This window comes from Cervus elaphus, chromosome 15, assembly GCF_910594005.1.
Source record: "Cervus elaphus chromosome 15, mCerEla1.1, whole genome shotgun sequence".
NCBI classification, from domain to species: Eukaryota; Metazoa; Chordata; class Mammalia; order Artiodactyla; family Cervidae; genus Cervus; species Cervus elaphus.
The window spans coordinates 74,452,014-74,473,739 of record NC_057829.1 but is presented as its reverse complement, the minus strand read 5'-3'; the positions used below and the strand labels follow the sequence as shown (position 1 = coordinate 74,473,739).

The 21,726-nt window shown below is 43.7% G+C and overlaps 1 long non-coding RNA gene across 1 annotated transcript in view; it reads right to left on the bottom strand.

Annotated features, from left to right (window-relative positions):
* LOC122709415 overlaps positions 1-20,825 on the bottom strand; it is a 92,774-nt gene extending 71,949 nt beyond the window's left edge. Inside the window, exons 1-2 of the long non-coding RNA XR_006345509.1 lie at positions 20,710-20,825; positions 18,834-18,971 (exon numbers count right to left, since the gene is read on the bottom strand). This is a non-coding gene — a long non-coding RNA (uncharacterized LOC122709415). The remainder of the gene's footprint in view (positions 1-18,833; positions 18,972-20,709) is intronic.
* Positions 20,826-21,726: the final 901 nt, after the last annotated feature.

Here is a 21,726-nt window from a genome sequence, read left to right as displayed (position 1 = left end):
AAGATGTGTTCTTATAGATGCCATTATATGAAGAGCAAGAGATAGAGCAAGAGCAAGAGATAGGCAAGTTCTCTCTCCACCCTGTGAGGACACAGCAAGAAGGCAGCCGTCAATAAGCCAGGAAGACCTATCATCAAAACTGAAAACAGAGTGGCCCTCACAAACTCCGGCTTTGAATCTACCTAATTTCTGACTGAATTAAGATGATCTGCTCTCCTGTTAACTATCAGCCTGAGGAAAATCAAATTCTTTCTGGAGGAAGATATCTAGAGTCTCAGAATATTCCCACAATTTTTCACACAAAATGTCTGACAAAAAAAAAATTACTAACACCAAGAGACCAAACCAAATGACAAAAAAAAAAACAAAACCCAAATGACCAAAATCTAAGAGAAAAAAAAAATAATAGAAGCTTACCATGAGATCTAAATATTAGAATTACCATGGTATTTGAACCAATTCTGATTAATATGTTCAAAACTTAGGTGAAAAGATTAAATTTTATAATTTCTAATGTATAAAGAATTAGAAATTTTTTAAAGAATCAGATGGAAATTCTGAAGCTGGAAAATACAATAATTGAAATTAAGAACTCAGTAGATACAGTGAGCATGTAAATTAGCACAGTCACTACGGAAAACAGTATGGAAGTACCTCAAAAAATTAAAAGTAGAACTATTATGTCACTCAGTAATTCTACTTCTAGCTATTTATCTGAAGAAAACAAAAACTCTATCATGATCAGATATCTGCACCACCATGATCACTGCAGCCTTGTTTACAATACTAAGACATGAAAACAACCTAAATGTCCATCAACAGATGAATGGGTAAAGAAAATTTGGCATTTATATACAATTGAATATTATTGAGCCATTAAAAAGAAAAGGAATTCAGCCATTTGAGACAATATGGATGGACCTTGACAGCTTTATGCTAAGTGAATAAGTCACAGAAAGCCAAACACTGTATGATCTCACTTACATGCAAACTCTAAAAAAAAAAGTTACATGATATAGTAAGTATATAATTACTGATACTTCTGGATTTATATTTATCTTTCCCACCTATTTCAAGTCTCTTTTCCTTTCCTATCTTACATTCTTTAGGATTAACCAAGCATTTATTCATAATTCTGTTTCCCTTCTTTATTAGCTTCTTAGTTGTGCCTTCTTTTGTCAATTTTGAGTGGTTATTCTGTCTAGATATTCTAATTATCCTTGGCTTCTTACATTCCAAGTTGTTTTTACCACTTTCTAGGTGATGATGTATATGTGTGTGTATGTGTAAAATTTCCACAATATATTATTATTGTATTGTGGAGCTAGCATTTATTTAGATTTACTACTTTCCTGATAGCTCAGTTGGTAAAGAATCTGCCTACAATGCAGGAGACCCCGAATCAATTCCTGGGTTGGGAAGATCCACTGGAGAAGGGATAGGCTACCCACTCCAGTATTCTCAGGCTTCCTTTGTGACTCAGCTGGTAAAGAATCTGCCTGCAGTGTGGGAGACCTGGGTTCAATCCCTGAGTTGGGAAGATCCCCTGGAGAAAGGAAAGGCTACCCACTCCAGTATTCTGGCCTGGAGAATTCCATGGACAGTATAGTCCATGGGGTCACAGAGAGTCGGACACAACTGAGCAAATTTCACTTCACGTCACCAATCATTTTTAGGGATATTTTTTCTGGTTGTTGAATTTTAGGTTGGCAGTTATTATCCCTTTGCACTATGAAAATATGATTCTGGTCTCAATGAGGCAGGAAACAGCACAGACCGAAGACCACTTCCTCATACACAGACTTTATGCAAAAGGCAAAGCCACCTCCCTGTTTTGCACTTAATGAGATCATGAACATGGAGAAAAGGCATCAGCAACAAGAACATAAATTAAACTCTGCTTAAACTTGGTGACACCTGAGAAGGGGAACCATACCCATTCAACCCCCGCAGAGCATGGCAGAGCATGGCAGAGCATGGCAATAGAAACAACCAGGCTGCTAATGACTGCTAAACAACTTCCGCATCTGGTGCTTGACTAGTAGAGGAAAACTGAAGGGAAAATGATTTTAGAGCACATGGACTATGGTTTCAGGAGCCCAATGCTCAAGAAAGAGGCTGATATAAACAGGTGAAATCATAGTCCTGCCTCCAACTTCCAATTAAGGAATATTCTACCCCTAATCTAAGAAAGCCCCACCCAATCAAGGAACTGAAATAAAAAGGGGCTCAGAAAACACTTAAGGATGTGTCTCACTGAGAAAGATTCTCACTCTTCTCTGAGTACATGCTTTGAGAAGCTTTGGCCTTTTAATAAACTGCTTGTTTCTTTCTATGCCTTCCTCTTTGTATGTTATTCCTTTGTGTAGAGCAAGAACCTTGACCTTTAATTTAGATTTAGCCTGCCCAGCCTCACTGGGTCCCTCAGGCAGGCTCCCCCACTACCCCCGCCACGGGCACACACCCACATGTTGCTCCTGCCCCTTGCTCTCATCCTCTGCCTTTCATTTCCCAGCTTCCCAGCTGCCTGGAAGCTTGGCAGCCCAGCAAAGAAGGGAAATCCATTGAGAACTGTCTGTAGAGTGTCAAACAATATCCAGATTACCTGTGAAACAGGACAGAAGCAGGCAGGGCACAACCTTTAAAAGGCTGGCATAGCATTGAGGATATGACATAACGGGTTAGAATGAATTAGGCTCAAAATGGTGAAAGATTCACCTTCCAGTAGACCTTAATTTCAGCCTCATTATGCTCTGTACTCAGTCGCTCAGTCATGCCCAACTCTCTGTGGTTCCAAGGACTGTAGCCCACCAGACTCCACTGCCCATGGAATTTTCCAGGCAAACATACTGGAGTGGGGTTCCATTTCCTATTCCAGGGAATCTTCTTGACCCAGGGCTCAAACCTGCCTCTCTTGCATCTCCTGTATTGGCAAGCAGATTCTTAACCACCAACGTCACCTGGGAAGTCCAAGCCTCATTATACACTCATTGTAATACATTAGCATGCTAAACAACACACTCACAGGTGCCATGATAGCTTCAAGGCTAACCAAAAAAGGCCAAGAAGCAGGCAGTAGCCCAATTCCTGGAAATCCCCTTCCCTTCCCCAAGGTAGTTGGAATAATCCTCCCCCTCATTAACCTATGAAATTACCCAGCCTACAAAAACTAACCACCCTGTATTTTGAGGACTCTCACATTTTGAGACAGCCCACACTTTGTCTGTGGAGTGTGTTCCTCTCCAAGCCCTCTCGTCTTTTGAGACAGACTGCATTCTCTCTCTGGAGAGTATATCACTCTAAATAAATCCACTTCTTACCCGTTACTTTTTTTCTTACAGACTTCTTTCTGCAATAAGACATACAGAACCTGAGCGTCATTAAGTCCTGGATTCAGGTGTGTGATTTCAATTAAAAGACAGTGAGTTCAAGTCCCAATCTGAGCTGTGCGGTTTCACATGCACTCTGCCTATCCCTTGCCTTAACCTCAGGTTCTTCCATAGGGATGAGATGGCAAAGTAGAAGGCTTGAGCTCACTTCTCATGAGCACACCAAAAGCACAAGTAATTGCTGAACAACCATCAATAAAAACACCAGAACCTACCAAAAGTATATTCTACACCCAAAGACATAAAGAAGAAACCCAATGAGATGGTAAGAGGAACGCACGCAGGATATAATCAAACCTCGTGCCCCCCAGGTGGGCAACCCACATCCTGGAAAACAATTACATCACAGAAGTTCTCCCGCAGGAGAGTTCTGAACCTCACAGCAGGTTCGCCAACCTGGAGGGTCTGATACCAGGGAGAGGAGCCCCCAGAACATGTGACTCTGAAGCCAATGGGGTTTGAGCATAGGAGCTCCTCTGGACTAGGGGAAACAGACTACTCTTGGAGAGTGCACGCAAGGTCTTGGGTGCACTGAGACCCATGGCAAAAGCACTGACCTCAGGGAAACCTGAGCCAGACCTACCTGCTGGCCTTGGAGAGTCTTCTGGAAGGGCGGGGTGGCTGTGGCTTACTGTGGGGACAATGACGCTGGCAGCAGAGATCCTGGGTGACAGTCATCAGCTTGAGCTTTCCAGGAGGCTCGGGTGCTGGGACACCTTGCGCCAAACAACCAACAAGACAGGAACACAGCCTCACCCAGCAGCCTGCCCAAAGACTCTCTGAGATAGCCCTCTAGAAATGCCCCTTGACCTGGCTCGCCCTGCTCACCAGACAGCCAAGATGCTGCTCCACCCACGAGTGGGTGGCACTGGCCACTCCCACCAGGAAGCCCACACAAGCCTCTAGACCAGCCTTCCCAACCAGGGGGCCTACATCAGCAGGAAGGAAATTACAATCTGGGCAGCCCAGTGAACCGTGTCCACAAAAGCAGACCAGAACCTTCCTGGGGCGTGTACAGCTGGGACACATAGGACACCCCCCACAGAGAGCCAGTTCTCCAAGGTCAAGAAACATAACTAACCTTCTATGTACATAAAAATATAGAAATTTAGGAAAAAATAACACAGCAGAAGAATATGTTTCAGATGGATGATCAAGATGAAAATATTATTCTGTTTTGGGGAGACTTTCATTGTTTCAGTAGAGACATTTGCTGTCATGCTTTGTTGATCCTAAAAGGTGGCTTTTTCCTGATCACATTTAATATTTTCTGTTTCCTTTTGTCTTCAGCGTTTTTTCACTGTCTTGTATCTATAATATGTGGTTTCACTTAATTTTATCCTGTTTGGGTTAGTAGAGATTCTTGAAACTATGGCTTGCTGTCTTTCATCAACTTTGATCAATTGTCCTTCATTCTCTCTTTAAATATTGCTTCTGCCCCCATTTTCTCCTTTCTGCCCTTTGGTGCATTGAGTTATATGAATGTTAGACTATATGCCATGCCCTTTATGTCTCTTATTCCATTTTTATGCTCTATGTTTTATTTTTCTATGGCCTGAATGGATGCTTTCTATTAAAATTCCTTCCAGCTCACTAATTACTAATATATTCACCCTTTCCTCTTGGCAGGTAACTGGAGCAGTGGCATAATACCTCAATCCAGTGAGGAGAATTTATTAACACTTCTGTGAGGCTCAGTTTTAGACTTTGTAAGGCTCGGTCTAGCTTTAAGTAAATGCTACTTTTACCTTGCAGTTCTTGAAGAGTCCCACCTAAAGACCTTAGGTACTTTGCATGATGTCTCACCTTTAGAGGATCCTGAACTTCACTTTTTAAAATCTCTTTTGTAGTGTTAGATAGCTGAAAGTGCCACTTCGCTTTTCAACCGCACTGTGCTGTGTTCCTTAAGCACTCTCTCTCCAGCTTTAAAAAAATAAAAAGGGAAGTGCCTCAGAGGAAAAATGGTCGGATTCACATTCCTACATCTTGACCTCTCAAGTTCTTATAAACTTAGAATACCCCCAGTGTTTTCAAATAGATTATATTTTAAAATATTATACAACTTTCCCCACCATTCTTGGTGAGAGTATTGATCTGTCACAAGTCATTCAAATAGCCATCACACCACATTTTTTTAATCATCTAAAAAGTAGATGTTCAGCAAAATCTTCAGTAAAAATTCCATATCAATGTAAACTGGAAGATTGAAAAAACTGAGCAACAAAACGAAAGGGTAGTACATTTGAAGAGGGCATAGCCACCTATTGAGGAGGTATTTCTCCAAAGTTCTAAGGAAGGGCTATAAATTGAACAGGGTCACACAATAGACAAGGGAGAAATCAAGCATGATTTCTTATGTTAAAAAGAACAGCAACTTTCATGTACACCACACAGAAGAGATGTAAGATCAAAACCTCTCTGGGAAATCCCTCGTGGTCCAGTGGTTAAGACTCCTCACTTTCACTGCCGAGGGCTCAGGGGACATCCCACAGGCTGTGTGGCACAGTGAAATGGTTCTCACTATATCCTGAGGCTCTGATTTCTGATGGTCAGAAAAGTAGATGTTTGGCATAAAGGGCTTCCCAAGTGGCACTAGTGGTAAAGAACCCACCTGCCAATGCAGGAGACATAAGAGAAAGGGGTTCGATCCCTGGGTTGGGAAGATCCCCTGGGGGAGGAAATGGCAACCCACTCCAGTATCTTTGCCTGGAGAATCCCATGCACGGAGGAGCCTGGAGAGCTACACTTCACGGGATCACACCGAGTCGGACACGACTGAAACCACTTAGAGTGCAGCACACTAGCACAATTAATTAAATGTGTGATTCTTCCTTGCTATCAATTTGTCTGACAATAATATAACCTCCCTGAGGGCTGGGACAAGGCTGCCTTTTGCACTACTGTAATCTGCTTAAATATTAATAGTTCAGTGCTTAGCATAAAGTAGGCATTCAGTAAATTTTAGCTAGTTTTTTGCAAACAAAGGAAAGAAGAGAAGAGGCACCTTTTAGAGAAAGCACCCCTTAGAGAAGCAACAATGAAAAACAAACCACAATTATCAAATATTCTGGAAGCTGAATGTGCTTGACTTCTGTGTCACTGTCAGACTGCCCTGGAGCAGGAATCAAGGCTTTCTGAAACTTATCAGGTTGTTCATTCTCCACCTTCCATATCCTTCTCTCTGTCCCAGTGGAAAGAGGAAGGTAAATTTTCTCATATTAGAGGCTCCTGGCCTCGATGAGTTCCATGTGGTACTGAGTGGGTTGTTAAAATAAAAACCCAGAGAGACCAAAGTAATGGTTTATGTGAAGTAACTGCAATATTCAAATGAAAGCTATAAATCAACTATGCAAATGAGCCTATGCCCAGGGCAGAATTGCAATCAAACAGCCTGCGGAAGGAAACTTAATAAGCCCTGCCTCTCCCTCTATTACCTTGTGAGTAAGTTTCCTGAGAGTCCGGGTCTTATGGGGACATGGAGAGTGTAGCTTCAGGCAGTCCGGTAGTTCTCACAGCAACTGTACTGGGACCTGGCAGCATTCGAAAGCTCCAGGAAGGGTTGAGCAGTTTGCATCTGTGTCTCCATCACAACACATTAAATATGCATCTGATCAAGACAGTAGTTAGGAATATGAAGTGCCTATGGGGGAAATTGCTGGAAATGATGGCCATATGTACATGCTTTCCCTCTGAAATGACTTTGGGACTAAAATTCTCACAGGAGAGTTGGTTAGAGAACTGGAGATTATTCCAAAGAGATTGATAGTCAACACTTTTGGAGAGGGGTAGACCAAAAGTCAAGGTTAGTCACCAAAGATAGGATCCATCTTACCCATGGAATTTAATGTGCACCATTTTCTGGTGGCCATAGAATCATAGAAGCCAAGACAGACCATCCATCCGGGTCTGTCCAAGAGTTCCATTGAAAACTATTGTCCAGCATAATTCACTCTTAACATTTCCTGGTAGGGATGATAAACTATACGGTCAACAAAATAAGGATCTTTAAAATTGGTCACCTTTCAGGTAAGCCAAGCACTCAGTCCAGTAACACAGGAAGTCTCATGTCTTATAGACCAGATTTATGTTCACTAATGATGAGGCTGGTAAATTTCCTGTCTCTAGAATTTTTCAGGCACAAGCCAGATAAGGAGATGAGCTAAAGGAGATTCAGATGGCAAGCAGGAGCCTAAGATAATGCTTAAGGGTTTCTTTCTTTGCCTGAAATTCAGCAAGAATCAGAGGTTTAGCAAGAAATATGCTCAGAGGGAAAATGGTTTCTCAGGTTTCTGCAAGGAGATGGCAGCTGAGGAAGGATTCTAAGCACAAGTTCCTCACTTACTTTATTACACCCTGATCAGGGGAGAAGTGAGACAGAGGAAAAAATCGGGGTGGTTATGGGTACTACACGCCTTCCCTCGCTGCCAACTGAAACCTGGACTCAGACTCTAGTTTGGACTCAAGGACAGAAAAAGTCTTGCTCTATGTGTCAGCACCTAGAAATTTGTCTCAATCAGGGTAAGGTAGGTTTTGCTGGAGTATTAAAACTGTCATGGCTTAAAACAACAAAGTTGTTTTTTTTTACTCTGCCACGCTTTACATCATATATTGGCTGGGAGCTCACACATGTCATACTTACTCTAGAACTCCATATTCCCAGGATCATTGAAGCAGGAAAAAGGGGATATGGTGACTCACTCACTAGCTCTGAAAGTTTCTTCCTGCTCTGACATTCATTACTTCTACTTACATTTCATTGGCCACAGAAAATCACATTCACATGGCTCCACCTGATTTCTTATGAATACACCTAATTTCTTCCCTTGCTCATGGAAGGCAGGGAACAAGAACTATCTGGAGAATAGCAGCAACTACAGGTTTCTGGAGGGGAGCCCATAGCTGGCATGTCCAAGTGCTTGGTACATAGCAGAAGCCTTGCATATGCCAGCTCCCTCTGGAGAAATGTCACCTTCTTTTGAAGTCCTTCCCTCCCAGCTCCATTGTTCTTTCCTTTCCAGAAGACTCCAGCACTGGAGACTGTTTAGCCTGGGGACTCAGGAGGGGAAGAAACTTGAACAGTAGTCCTCAAACAGGTGAAGAGTTAAAACATGAATCATGGGCAAGGACTTGCTTGTTACATTCTGGCCCCAGTACATCAAATGTCAGCAGTGGCAGATGAAGTAGCTGCAGTGGAACTAGCATTTATTTATATGACATTTATTAAGGGCCAGGTACTGTTGAAAGGCCTTCATGATGTATTTAATCCTCACAACAGTTATTTAAGGTATACTTTGAATGTCCTCTTTTTTATGATGAGCAAACTGTGGCTAAAATGGTAAAGTCACACCCCCAAGGTCAGTGGCGGTTGTATGTCAGTTGCTCAGTCATCTCCAACTCTTTATGACCCCATGGATTGTAGCCCACCCAGCTCCTCTGTCCATGGAATTCTCCAGGCAAGAATGCTGGAGTGGGTTGCCATTTCCTTCTCCAGGAAAACTTCCCAACCCAGATATTAAACCCGGGTCTCCCACATTGCAGGCAGATGTTTTACCATCTGAGCTACTAGGGAAGCCTGAAGGATACAAAACCAGGCAGTTTGCTCTGGAGTCCATGGTCCTTTACTTGTATCTAGACTAACTGACTGGGGAATCAAGACATAGCTCTCTTGATGCCATTGGATGCTACTGGATAACAAGAGATGCTATTGGGTCACTGTTGTCACTCAGTCATGTCCGACTCTTTGCAACTCCATGGACTGTAGCCCAGCAGGCTCCTCTGTCCATGGGATTTTTCAGGCAAGAATACTGGAGGGGGTTGACATGGCCTCCTCCAGGGGATCTTCCTGACCCAGGGATCGAACCCACATCCCTTGTATTGGCAGCAAATTATTTACCACTGAGCCACCTGGACTTCCCTTGTTATTGGGTAACCATAGCATCTAATGGCATAGCATGTAATAAAATGGTGTTTCCCAGGTAATGGAACTCCTAGGGGCCTATGAAATGATTTACTGATACCTTGAGAGCATTAAAATGCACTGAATCACCTGGTTATAAGTGCATTTCTTTTTCATGGCTTTGTTCTTTGTTTCCCAATCCTCCTAATTATGTCAAAAAGCAGACTCAGATGTCGAGGACATGCTGACACTAACCATCACTTGTTAATCTCACTTTGGAGGAAAACAGCAAAGGTCTCCCTCGGGCAGTCTTCTGCGAGCAACAACATCTGCCTAGAATTAAAGAACACTGCTTTGTTTGCCTTGTATGTATTATTATTATTTTCTATGATTGAAAGGGCTTACCTGATAGCTCAATTGGTAAAGAATCTGCCTGCAATGCAGGAGACCCCGGTTCGATTACTGAGTTGGAAAGATCACTGGATAAAGGATAGGCTACCCACTCCAGTATTCTTGGGTTTCCCTTACAGCTCAGCTGGTAACAAATCCACCTGAAATGTCGGAGACCTGGGTTTGATCCCTGGCTTGAGAAGATCCCCCAGAGAAGGGAAAGTCTACCCACTCCAGTATTCTGCCCTGGAGAATTCCACAGACTGTATAGTCAAAGTAATGCTATATTTCTGTTGTTTTATTTTTAAAATACATTCAAGTAAAAAAGTGAGTTGATGTGGTAAAATAGAAAATAAATAGCCTGGGTGGTATTCAGATGGGTGCAAGCAGTGGGTCAAAGACTAGAATTTGGAAAACAATAGTCTATACAGATAAGTTTTCAGGGTAGCAAGTGGGACATGGGTTGATGATAAAAAATTCTTTTTCTTAAAGATTTGGAGTTTCCCTGGTAGCTCAGCCAGTAAAGAATCTGCCCGCAATGTGGGAGACCTGGGTTTGATCCCTGGATCAGGAAGATCCCCTGGAGAAGGAAATGGCAACTCACTCCAGTATTCTTGCCTGAAGAATTCCATGGACAAGGAGCCTGGCGGGATAGAGTCCTTGAGAGGAGGCTCGTGGGCTACAGTTCAACCAGTCGCAGAGTCAGACACAACTGAGTGACTTTCACTTTCCTTAAAGAATTAAGAGGAACAAGTGGCCTAAGATGATAACTAGCTGTGTGATCCTGGACAAATTTCCTTCCATCCCTGAGTCTCCATCACCCACAAGCTGGGAGAAATAAAACTTGGCTCTCAGAGTTCTTGTGATTATTAAGGCATATCCTGGGGAAAATATTGCTTGGCTCACCTTGCTAGGTGTTGTGAAGATCAAACTTTCCTTCTGTTTTAAGAAATCTACCACTGCTGGTAAGAAACTGTTTAAGAAATCTACCACTGCTGGTAAGAAACTGCTGGGAAGTTAGAAGAAAACCTCAGCTTTTGCTCTTGCAGAGTTTGGTCTTGTGAGAATTTACACAAAAAATAGCAGCAAGAGAAACAAAACCACGAGCTGCCATTTATCAAGGATTCACCCAAGGCCAGGTGTTGAGCTAAGTGCAGCATAGGCATTATCCAATTTCATCCTAACAATAATTCCAAGAGGAAGAAGATAGTTATCATCATTCCCATTATAGACAAGAATCTGGAAACTTAGTGGGATGAGGAGCTTACAAAAGGTTATAAAGTTGGTGAATGGTAGAGCTGGGATTCAAACCCGCAACTGTTTTCTTCTTAAAACAGATGTAATCCAGGAAAATAGAGGTGGAATGGATTTTAGCAAGGAGGATGGAGCTGCAATAGAAGCATGTAACAGAGTCTGCCCTGCTTCCACCCAAGCGCTTTTTGGATTGCAAAGCATTAACACGGGAAATGCGTTGGTCCTCATTATTCCTACTGCATTATTTTTAGAGTCAAATCTTCCCCAAGGGACATTTGAAGTTCTCTGAATTCCACAGGCAAGCGTGTGGGGGGCTTCCATTATTAGAACATTGCTTCTCCATGCTTCCCAAGCTTTCCCGCACACAGGAATCACCCCAGGGATCTTCTTAAATGCAAATTCTAAGTCTGGAGGGGTACCCAAGATTCTGCATTTTTAATAAGCACCCCCCAGGGATCAAACCCAGGTCTCCTGCATTGCAGGCAATTCTTTACCAGCTGAGCCACAAGGGAAGCCCTGCTAACTCACAGACCACAGTTTTTCTAGCAAGGTATTAAAGCTCTCAGAGCTCACCCAGGGGGAGACCTTTCCCCAATCCCCCCATGTGAAGTGCCCTATTAGGCTCCAAATCAAGGTGTGGTCCACGCAGCAGGGTGGGCAGCCTCCCCGCCTCAGGGGAAAGGGGCAGGACCACATAGGGCTGGACACCCCCGTGTGGCAGCTTCAGCTCTGCCCTAATAGGAGGGTGGGGAGCCTGCTGGCTCATCCATCCCCACCAGCAATTAGCCAGAGGCAAGCTGGTCAGAGGAGCCATTAACATTTACAAGTCGCTCCAATGGCCCTCCCCACACTCACTCAAGGGCACCACAAAGTGGGTGTTATTGAGGGTAATGAAAAAGCCTATAAAATGAGCAGTTAAGTGGCACTTACTCAGGGTCTGGGAGCTCATTTGGGCGTGGGAGTCTCCCTCCCCTTGGCTTAGTTCTTTGGTTGTTTTCCTGTCTGGCAGTCCTGGCGCTGGGCTGGCGCACTCTGAGCTGCTAAGGCACATGTTCTCGGGGGTTCTCTCCTTTCATCCTCGCTTCTACCCGGATTGATAGAGGAGGTTGCTGCACCTCAGACAAGTTAAGCAGGCAATAACTCAGATTCAACCACAGGCCTGTGTCCAAATCTGGAAATGGTCTGGGGAATGTGGGGAGAGAGGATATCTGTGAATTTCCTGAAATTGTATACAAAGCTGTGCATGGGTGTGTGCGTATAGCCTTTTTGTGTGTGGAGAGAATAACTATGTTTCCTCAGCTTCTCAAAGGCCCCTGTGACTCTCCCAAAAGGTAACAGCTCCCCAGCTAGATTCTTCACCTGAAAAAGAAGTGCCCTGGGGCAGTGGTTCTCAGTCTTTTTTAGTGAGAGGGCCTGGTTTTTAATGTCAAAATTTTCAACCATCCCCTCATGAGATAGTTGGGGTTTCAGAGTCTATTACTAGAAAAACACATAACAACAAAAGGAACTCTGAATTCAGGCCTGTTTTCATATGAATCTGTATTTTAATCATTATACAGTTTTCCCTCGATAGCCACAGGGGACAGGTCCCAGGATCCAGCCCAGACACCAAAATCTGCTGATGTTCAAGTCCCTTATATAAAATGGTCTAGCATTTGCATATAACCTACAATATACTTTATCTCTTGATTACTTATAATACCTAATACAATGTAAATGCTATGTAAATAATTGTAAATATAATGTAAATACTATGTAAATAGTTGCCGGAGTGCAGTAAATTCAAGTTCAGCTTTTGGGAACTTTCTGGACTTCTGTTTTTTAATATTTTCAATCCACGGTTCATTAAATGCATGGATTCAGAACCCTGCAGATACGATAGACCAACTGCACCAGCATCAGCATGCTTTTGGTAAATAGGAGTAAGTGAATGTGGCAAATATTGCTCTTTTCCTTTACCCTCTATTCCCAACCAGTATACTTTAATGGGGCAGGAATGAGGCTCAATGTCAAAGATCCCTCTCTCTAGCCCAACCCTCGCCACAGTGTTGTACACCTACAACAAGCACAAGAGGACAGCCCCTGCCTTAATCACAAGAAGCCAGTAACAGCCCCAGCTGTGTTTGGAGGCAAAATGCAGTTGCACAACCATTGGCAATCAATTCAGCTCATCAGTCTATAAAGTGGAGATGAGAAGAGTATCTACCACATAAAGAGTACTGTAAGGATGAAAGAGATGATGTACATAAAACATTGCTACCATAAATTAAGCACTTTCAAGGTACAGGCCACTTTACATTATCTCATTTAACAGTAAGGTTTTTAATGTTTAAGTAGTTTGTTCAAAGTCCCCAGAAGAGCTGTCATTTGAGTCAGGTCTGTCCAGAATCTAAATTCATAGGTGATATGCATTCTACTCTCTGAAGCCTGAATGCCTCTATATAGCCAGGGTAGACACACATAAGGCACTTAGATATTTGTTCATTTAAATTGGTCTAGGTTTCTAACCTGGAGAAGGCAATGGCAACCCACTCCAGTACTCTTGCCTGGGAAATCCCATGGACGGAGGAGCATGGTGGGCTGCAGTCCACGGGGTCACTAAGAGTCGGACGAGACTGAGCATCTTCACTTTCACTTTGCACTTTCATGCATTGGAGAAGGAAATGGCAACCCACTCCAGTGTTCTTGCCTGGAGAATCTCAGGGACGGGAGCCTGGTGGGCTGCCGTCTATGGGGTCGCACAGAGTCCCACACTACTGAAGTGACTTAGCAGCAGCAGCAGCAGGTTTCTAACCTAATCTAAACACGAAGAATTAGCTGGAGGCCGCCTATGAATGTTGGCTTGAGGCACACACGCTGTGGGCAGCTACAAAACAATGTGCTATTTTCAAACCAAGGTGTTGACCAGCATAGTAGTAAAAAATCTGGGGATGGCATCAGATCATTCAAACCCTGTCTTAAACTAGATGATACGGCTGTGATTTCACCTCTCTGAGCTCAGCTGCAATAGAAGAGTGTCAATAGCTGCCTTGTGTGCCTTTCAGAGCTGGCTATGAGGAGTGAATGAGATCACTTACATGAACCTGTCTGACATTGTAGTTGTGGTACATACCCAGGTTTTCTCATCATTGGTATCACAGTCATAGTGACAGGTAGAAAAGACCCAAGAGAACTCCAAATAATTCTGCTTTGGAGGAAGGAGCATGGGACAAGAAGGAGCTGAGGCTATGGAATAACTTTTTGTCTTCAGTGAAAATCTAAAATTAAATGATTTTAGGTCTTTAAGGCTACTATGAGTGAAAGAAAAAAGAAGTGACTAAAATATTGGCCTTTCCAAATTCATCTTGTAGGAGGAATTAAAAGTGATTTAAATAATATATTTACCAACATTTACCTTTAACCATCAAACTGACCTAGTTTTCCTTACAGTATTTGTAGTCTAGCATAGAGAACAGACTTTTAGACACAATGGGGGAAGGAGAGGGAGAGACAAATTGAAAAAGTAACATTACATACATACACTATCATATGTAAAATAGATAACCAGTGGGAATTTGCTGTATGATGCAGGAAGCTCAAACCTGGTGCTGCTCTGACAACCTAGAGAGGTGGGATGGGGTGGAAGGTGGGAGGGAGGCTCAAGAGAGAGGAGACATGTATTCTGATGGCTAATTCATGTTGGGCAGAAACTAATGCAATATTGTAAAGCAATTATCCTCCAATTAAAAATTTTGAAAATAAATTAAAAAAAAACTCTGAATTGGATTTATACAGTTCAAGAGGTAACGGAGATAAGTAAGTGATTTCCAACAGAAAACATCAGAGTCTGCCTTTTCAAGCTGACTGAGCAAAGTCCTCCTAAAATGTCCATGACAGCTGGGTAAATGTTCCCAGAGAGAAGAGACAGGAGGCTGAACCCAGGCCAGAAGTCAGCTTCCTGGAACACCCACGTGCGTCCCCAGGGTTGGCCAGGCCACCAACTTTAGTAATCAGACTGCAAAGATTGCAAAGCCCCTCCCTTGGGAGGCTTCCCCAGCAGGCAGTTACAAAGCAGTGTCTTATGAGGAGCTAATGGAATGAACCGCTGACTTGCCTGGTAATTCATTTTCCAAGCCATGCTTAGGTATCAGAGCAAGCAGATCTGCATCCAATTTGTCCCTCTGTTTTCCAAGCGGAGCTCTCCTTGGAATTAAAGAGGCTATAATTAAAGTACCTTATTTGGGCATGCTGTAATTAGTCACCAATTCAGCGTGCCATCAAATGTAATCCAAATACAAACACCAGGACTGAGGGTGCCAATCCCCTGGTGAGTTCAGGGAACTAGGGAGTTCAGCCTGCCTTTCTTATTAGACCTCATCACCCCAGAGTGACTCACCTGGTGGGGCCAGTGAGAATGAGCCCCAAGGCAGGCTGTCCTTCCAAAGTTTCCTAAGACTTGTGCATTGGATTTCTAGAGAGCAGATTTTATCTGATCGCCACAGAGAGGAACTTGGGGTGAAGGCAGCTTTTCGATCTACACTTCAAGGGGAACAGTGTGGCTTTGTGATTAAACACCAGCTTTGGGGCCACTATTTATCCAATCAACAAATGTTCACTGAGCCCCTGCTGTGTGCAAGCCAGTGGGGATTCAATAAAGAAGGAGACAGGATGATCTGCTGTAAACTCCATGAGAGCAGAAACAATGCATTCAAGCTATGTGACCTTGGATAAATGAGTTGACCTCTCTGAGGCTTGGAGTGCTTATTAATAAAATGGGAATAACAATCTCACAGTGCTGTAGTGAAGATTAAACGTGAGAAAAGACATAAACATCTAGTACTTTGCCCAGCACAGAGCTGAGCCGGGACTTCTGGAAAGTCAATCTCTCCAGATGAGTCCAGCCCCTGATTCTAATCTGCCCCCACTGACAGCTCTGCTGCTGCTGCTGCTGCTGCTAAGTCGCTTCAGTCGTGTCCGACTCTGTGCGGCCCCATGGATGGCAGCCCACCAGGCTCCGCCGTCCCTGGGATTCTCCAGGCAAGAACACTGGGGTGGGTTGCCATTTCCCTCTCCAATGCATGAAAGTGAAAAGTGAAAGTGAAGTCACTCAGTCATGTCCAACTCTTGGCGACCCCACGGACTGCAGCCTACCAGACTCCTCTGTCCATGGGATTTCCCAGGCAAGAATACTGGAGTGGGTTGCCATTGCCTTCTCCCACTGACAGCTCTACTGCACCTCAAAGCAGGGTAAAGATGAAAAAAGGACCTAGAACTATGAGCCAGAGTCATGTGACTGCTATCTTCCATTTGGAACTCAGCATTTTTCTGTCCCCACTCAAAGGGTGTGGAGTTGGCCGTACAGGGGCAGATGTCTGCTTTGTACTGGAAAAACCTCTACCTGACATTATTTATGTGCATAGCTATGTTCCACTGGACCCTAAGCTCCAGAAATCCCCCTGCCTGTCCTGCCTTTCACTGATTAGGGCATCTCCCTATTCCCCATAGAATTTTGCCCTTTGTCCTGTGCTGTAGGGAATCAAGCCAGGCTGTGGAAATAAGTAGACATCTTCAGCTAGCCGAAGGCGGCATCTCTACATGTATTTTCATGTAGGACTGCTTTTACGTACATTATTTCGGTTCCTCCTCAACACATGGCATCATCAACTATCGATTGTTTAAGCTGAAAGGAAACCTCAGATTCCATCTTTGATTTCTCTGCCTTCAGCCATTACATGCAATCCATCAGCATGTCTTGGGGACTTCACCATCAAAACGTGATCTGTCCATCTGTCTTCACAATCACAACCAACCCACCATGCAGTCACCTCCCAGCTTGGCTCTCTATAGTTTCTTCTGATCTGTTCTCCACACAGTGGTCAGAGAGATCTTTTTAAAAATGCAAATCAGATCAGGTTACTTTCCTAGTCAAGACGCTCGAACAGCTCCCCTCACATTTAGAATCTAGTCCAAACCCCCTGCTCTGATCTCATGCTCCAATGTCCTGCTTGTGCCACCCCCTGTCCCCCACCCACTTCTGAAGCCCCAGGGCTTTTGCATTAGCTGTTGACTCTGCCGAGCACCTACTCCATAGCTCTCAGCATGACTAGAAGCTTTCTTAATGTCAGCTCTGCAGAAAAGCCTTTCTTGACCAGTATAACCCAAGCTCCTCTCAGCCGTTCTCTATCATATCAGCTTTTTAACTTTAGTATCCCATCAAAGTCTGATAATTTTCTGTGTTTCTTTAGTCTGTCTCTCCTGCCTAGAATAGAAGCTCTCTGAAGGAGGTATCTTCTCTTTGTATTTCACTTCTTGGAGCAGAGTTTGGCACATTATGGAAGCTCAGTGTATTTGTTGAGTGAATGAATATTCATAACAATTATCTGTAAAACAAGAAGAAACCAACAAAGGTCAGGTGACTTGTTTTTGTTATTGTTGTTCAGTTGCTGAGTCGTTTCCAACTCTTTGTGACCCCATGGACGGCAGCACACTAGGCTTGCCTTCATTATCTCCCAGAGTTTGCTCAAAGTCATGTTCATTGAGTCAGTGATGCCATCTAACCATCACAGCCTCTGTCACCTCCTTCTCCACTGCCCTCAGTCTTTCCCAGAATTAGGGTATTTTCCAGTGATTCAGCTCTTTGCATCAGGTGACCAAAATATTGGAGCATCAGCTTCAACATCAGCTCTTCCGAATCGTTTTTTTCAGGTGACTTGTATGATATCCAATACGCCACAGAGCCTCAACTGAAACTTTAGTCTCTGCTACTCTAAAGCGAATGCTTTTTCTACCCTCATAGTCTTATGATTCATTGCTTTTTCCCTCCCTCTACCCTCAGCAGTTAATGCAGTCTTACTTGACATTTCATGTTTGTGATAAATGCCTGAACATGACCTCAAGCCTTAGCCTCCTTTTTTCTTCAGTGGTTTATTGCTCACACCCCAAATGTTTGCATTTTCAGCTCCTGCTGCTTTTTTTTTTCTTTTACTTTTTAAAAAGTATTTATTTATTTATTGAATCTGTGCCAGGTCTTAGTTGCAGCATAGGATCTCAATTTTTGTTGCAGCATGTGAGGCCTTTAGTTGCAACAATATGAGCTCAGTTGTAGCATGTGGGCTCTAGTTCCCTGACTAGGGCTGGAACCCTGGGCCTTGCATTAGGAGTGCAGAGTCTCAGCCACTGGACCACCAGGGGAATCCCTGCTCACTTCTGCTTTTCTAAACTAACACTCATGCGTGCTTAGTCATTCAGTCATGTCCAACATTTTGCAACCCCATGGACTGCAACCCGCCAGGCTTCTCTGTCCATGAGTTTCTCCAGGCAAGAGTACTGGAGTGGGTTCCCATTTCCTCCTCCAGGGGATCTTCCCAAGCCAGGGATTGGACCTGCATCTCCTGCATTGGCAGGTGGATTCTTTACCACTAAGCCACCTCGGAAGTCTCTTCTAAATCAATAGGAAACATTTATTCAAAGCAGATCATCTCAGCCATCATCCTTTATCTTTTATAAGAAATGCCCATCACTCATCAAGCACCTGGCATTTCTGTCCACCATCCCTGCAGAAAAGTGGTGTCTGATGCCTGTGGATTAGAACATGGGTGGGGAATTTCTTTCCAGGAGGAAGATTCAATGACGATTGCCACCCGGGACTGGTTGACCAAACTATCTGGAATGGAGGCACCAAAACAGCTTCAAAGTCCAAGAGTGGGGCTGGGAGCTAGAAACGGGGGACTGATTTGGGGTGAGAGCCTGGTGCCCTTTGCACAGAGAACTCACAAAGGGGAGATGAGCATGCCTGTGAGGAGTGCCGGTGTTTCTGTGGCACAGACTGAGTGTGTGACTTGAGATAATTGGTACCTGTATACAAACCGTACTCACCTTTTTAAAGTAGATATGAATAGCACTGAACTGGGAGTTAGAGTACTTACCTTTGAGCCTTGTCTGCGGTTTGCTTGCTGAAAGGTCCTGAGCAAGTCCTGTCCCTCAGAATCTTCATCTCATGTGGTTGTGGACTCAGCACCCCAACCCTGCTCACCCCAGAGCTTTTGTGGTTGATAGAACAGGATCTGTGCAAGAGAAAGCAATTGTTATTGTGATTCTTAAAGTATACCGCACATTGCAGTTCAACCCACAGGATGCAGAGAACAGGTAGGCAGAGGTGGGGCAGGCAAAGATGCAGACTTTGGATTTTCAACACCATCTCACTGTTCATGACTTTCTGTCACTCATCCCACCCCCTCTAAAGGCCCTGGGCCGTACCTTCTGCCCCACCCATTCTACAAACTTTCCTCAGACTCTTCATTCACCTGGAATCTGGCTAATTACAGTACTGTTACTCAGGGGAGAAGACTTCCTTGGGCTGCTGAAATCACAGAGGCCTCTAAGGGAAAGAAATCAATCCAGTATAGAAGAAATGAAAATGGCTTTTCTGCAAAAAACAAAAAGCATCTACCCAGAAAGGCCACACAAATCAGGTGCATTTTTCTCAATGATCAAAAAGCTAACCCATCCCATGTGAGACCAAGGCTGACATCTGTGGAGGCAAATGGGAAAGGACCACCATCATCACAAATCTCATCGCCTTAGGAGTTGGGCTAATGATGGACATAAATCCAGCCTCGCATCTGGGTGATTTTCTTGGCATTATACTTCACAGCCCTTGAGTGATTTGTTTGAGAAAGGTCAAGGACTTACATTATTCATATAGTTATAAAACTAGTAACAGTAACACTTCTGCCCTGACTAACATGTTCAAACCTCTGTGGGAGGTCTGGGCATCCAGCCCTCTGGACCACCTGCACCTGAGTTTGTGAAATCATTTGAGCAACTGGTATTCACAGGGCCAACACCATATTCTCTGCAAAGAAATACCCAGCTTCTCTGCAAAGAAAACACCCAGTGAAGGACTGTTAAAGCACTCTTTTATGTCAATCTCAGCCTGATGCAAAAAGGTGACTCATAGGAAAAGAACTTGATGCTGGGAAAGATTGAAGGCAAAAGAAGAAGAGGGAGGCAGAGGATGAGATGGTTAGGTAGCATCACTGACTCGATGGACATGAACTTGAGCAAACTCTGGGAGATAGTGGAGGGGGACAAAGGAGCCTAGTGTGCTGCAGCCCATGGAGTTGCGAAGAGTCAGACAACGACTTAGCAATTGAACAACTATAACAGTCTATTGATAAGTGATGCAATCAGCTAGAAATGCCTGTGGGTGCTCACCAGGGCTCCATACTACTTGAGGGAGCCCTTAAAGACCCTTCTCCAGCCAGAGCCGGCAAATTGTGGCTAGACCAGCCTTTGTGGATCTTATTATGATTGCAAGATACAGCTCAGCAATAACCATCAGGAAACTTGAAAAGATAAGGTTTTCTAGGTCTGGAGGGTACATGACATGCCAAGGGCCACACAGTGAGGTTGTAGGTAGAGAGAGAAAAAGTGTGGACCTGGGGTTCTACCTTTATTGAAGTCAAAGGTGGGGTGCCTAGGGTTTTGTGTGTTCACTCTATTGATGAATTTAAAATGTGAGAGTGGGAATTGAAGCACAGGAAGGGAAAAGCAAGTGGTCAAAAGGTCACTTATCTAGGTCTCTAAAAGGGGAACTTCAGAGATGGGGCAGCTTGGCTTTTTATCTAGTTGTATAGATGCAAATATATTTTTCCAGATGGATGCCTTTGGAGTGGTTGCTTAGCAATCAAAGGCTTGATATCAGGCACTTACATTACAATAGAAAAAGCTAATTATTAGGTGTACACCACAAGTACACTATATTCAATGCAATTCAACTTGTATTTATTGAGCACCTACTAGATGCAGGCTTGATGCCAGGAGGATGATGTTACAGATCTGAGGTCAAGACTTCGTTCTGTTGCCTATTATAATACCACGGGATCACAATAATGTATGTGACTTAACTTCTCCAAGCCTCAGCTTCTTCATCTGTAAAATTAAGAAAATGGTAACATTTAATTCATAGGATTTAGATGGCATTCCAAGAAAAATGTGTATGAAAGTGACTTTAAATAAAAATGCATTAGTTTGTTAAATAACCCCATATATGTCAGCAGCAGGAGCTGGAAGAGTATATTGATAGGGGAGAAGACAGTCTCTTCCTCAGCTGGCCAGAATGACGGAGTGTCTTGAGAAACCTCCATGATATCAGTAAAATTAAATGCTTCCAATTTCATTCTTTTACATGTAGCTGTCTAGTTTTCCCAGCACCACTAATTAAAGAGACTATCTTTTTATCCATTGTATATTCTTGCCTCCTTTGTTATAGATTAATTGATGATAAATGTGTTACTCTATTTCTAGGCTTTCTATTTTGTTCCATTGATCTGCATGTCTCTTTTTTGCTGGTATCATAGTTTTGCTTACTGTAGCTCTGTAGGAGTCTGAAATCAGGGAGTCTGATACCTCCAGCTCTGTTTTTTTTCCTCAAGATTGTTTGCCTATTTGCAGTCATTTGTTTTTCCACATGGGCTTCCCTGAAGACTCAGTGATAATGAATCCACCTGCAAAGCAGGAGTTGGAGGTTCGATCCCTGGGTAAGGAAGATTCCCCAGGAGGAAGGCATGGCAACCCACGCCAGTATTCTCGCCTGGAGGATCCCATGGACAGAGGAGCCTGGTGGGCTACTGTCCGTAGGGTTAGAAAGAGTCAAACATGACTGAAGCGACACTGTGTTCAATTCTTTATGACGCTATGGACTGTAGCCCACCAGGCTCCTCTGTCCATGGGATTCTCCAGGCAAGAATACTGGAGTGGGTTGACATGGCCTCCTCCAGGGGATCTTCCTGATCCAGGGATCAAACCTGAGTCTCT